Here is a 2876-nt window from a genome sequence, read left to right as displayed (position 1 = left end):
CTGGACCCTTATACATGCATGCATGCATACCTACCTATCTACCTACCTACCTACCTACCTACCTACCTACCTACCTACCTACTTACCTATCTACTTACCTACCTACCTACCTACCTACCTACCAAACTACCTACCTACATATATACATACATGCATACATACATTTATGCTTATATACACGCATACACATAAACATATATGTGCGTATGCGTAAAGTGAGAGAGAAAAAAAGGAAGAAATAATACCAAGGAAAGAGAGATAAAGAGAAAGGAGCTGGGATAAAGTACTTTTCTACTTAGAATCAATTTCGGCTCATTTTCTGGACACCGTGGATTCACTCACATTTTCTATCTTCCTCTCGTTACATTCCTTTGCTTTCGTTATTCACTTTTCTCTCTGGCTCTCCCCATCTCTCTCTTTCTGTATCTCTATCTATTTCTATCTGTCTCTCTTCCTATCTCTCTCTTTCTGTATCTCTATCTGTTTCTATCTGTCTCTCTTCCTATCTGTCTCTCTTCCTCTCTCTCTCTCTCTCTCTCTTCTTCTTCTTCTTCTTCTTCTTCTTCTTCTTCTTCTTCTTCTTCTTCTTCTTCTTCTTCTTCTTCTTCTTCTTCTTCTTCTTCTTCTTCTTCTTCTTCTTCTTCTTCTTCTTCTTCTCGGTCTCTCATTCACTTACTCTATCGATGTATTTTTCTCTTAGCCTTTTTGATGCTCTGCAAGGTCAGAATTCAACGTCCCTAACTTAATTGCTACCACCCCCTTTTCATCCATTTCTGTGCAGCTATATCATATTATACAGCAACGTAAATTACTCAGGCTGAATTTGAGTTTTGAAGCGGCAACACGATAGGATTTTAGGTTGCCGACATCCCCTGTCGTCCTTCCCTTCCCTGCTAACAACTCTAATAACCAAACATAGATACCAAAACAACAACAACAGCAGCAACAGTAACACCAGCCGTTTCTGCAACAATGACAACAACAACAACAACAGCGATAGCAGATGCTGCAGCAACAACCACAATAACAAGAAAATTTCAGAAGTAATAATAATGATGATGGTGGTACCGATTAAAACGGTTATGTTGATGATAATAACATCGAAACCAAAAGCGAAAGCAACAACAACAAAAAACGACCACTAAACAACCGAAGCAAACATACAAATAACCATAATCAATAAAACAACAACATCATCAACAACAACAACAACAACAACAACAAAAGTAAATAAAACCCACCACACACATCTGAATAACCCGGCTGAGAGGTTTAGGAGCAAAAGGTAAATCTATTCATATGAAAATCCTTTAATTTGATCCGAAGTTAATTTTTGACATAATAGTCATAGATTCCAAGAAACGTTAATTATCACCTTTTGGCCTTCTCCAATAATGGTTAGTAGTCAGTTTTATCACAGTTTGCCAGTCACGATGTCGGCCCGTCTCGTTAGCCTCGTTTTCGTATAAGCAATCAGTGAAAAATGTCTGACTTAGGTTAATTTCACTATTGAAACTGTCATGGCGACAGTACAATAATTCAACTTGGAAAGATATCACTTTAAACTGATAGTCAGCGAGATGGATTTCATTAGCAAAACCGGCAATTCTCGCTGGACAATGGCCATTTAATAGAAATTGGTCTAAATGAATTCTGAAGTGTGTGTGTGTATTCGTTTATTTCGCATCGTTCTGTTTAGCTTTCGCTACTAACTCGGCTCTGAGGTGAGACAGTCTGGTCCTGCTAATCGTATGGTGGTGTGGTATGTGGTATTATGGAGGTGGTCTGGGTTGGTATAGAGGTGGGGGGTTGTTAGGTATGAGGTAGTGAGGTGAGTATAGTACAACGAGGCCGTGGTTGCGTGTACCGATTGATGAGACTGAATATAGTGTGACTTGAGAATGGTGTGGCATTGCCTGGCTATATCACATTAGACGGTGTGAGGGAGTGAATGAGGTGAGTATGTGGGTAATATGAATCAAGTTTATATTTAACGGAAACGAAAACAAACAATGCAAAAACGAAGCGAAATATAGGAAACAAACGAATAAGAAATCTGATCGAGTATGTTTTACAATTTTAATAGGATTAATAGTTAAATATTTCCCATCGCGCCATCTAAGATCTCTTTTATGCGAGTGGGTGTGTGCATTTATGCACTTATATATATATATATATATATATATATATATATATATATATATATATATATATATATATATTCATTTATATTTATATAAGGGCATTACTACATAGTAATGCAACACACTAGACTTCCCAAATAAACACATTTTTACCGAATGCAAGGAAAAGCAACTCTTAAAAAAAACCAAACTTAAAAAAAAAAATGCGTTTACTTGCGAAGTCTAGTGTGTGGCATTATTATGTAGTAATGCCCTTATATAAATATAAATGAATAATTATATTTTTGGGAATAAAAAAAAAATGATGTCTTTTTTTTTCCCTTATGAATTTTTTACACACTAGCTTCCTGATAAAATTCTTGTAAAAGATTTTCATCCCATTATTGAATTTATTAATTATATATATATATATATATATATATATATATATATATATAGTTATCGCCAAGCCAGCATGGCAGTCCCAAAATTAGGACGAAAGCTGCCGTGAATTAGCTCCAAGAAGCCATCGCCTCTAGCTAGCTATGTGACACACGAAACCTGTGTCCTTTATAACCTTCGAACAGGGGAGGTCAGCAGTGTCCCCCTGCTGGTTTGGCATCTGCAGACTAGTTTCAGGGTGTTGCCCCTTGTCAATGCAGAGCAGCCAAGCCCTAGCCAGGCGGCGCTGCTGACTATCTGTTCGAAAGTTATTTATCTAATTTCAGTGGAATCTATCCACTGGTTTTCAGA

Source organism: Octopus bimaculoides, chromosome 3, assembly GCF_046866305.1.
Source record: "Octopus bimaculoides isolate indiv1 chromosome 3, ASM4686630v1, whole genome shotgun sequence".
NCBI classification, from domain to species: Eukaryota; Metazoa; Mollusca; class Cephalopoda; order Octopoda; family Octopodidae; genus Octopus; species Octopus bimaculoides.
Note: the sequence above shows the minus strand (reverse complement) of the source record.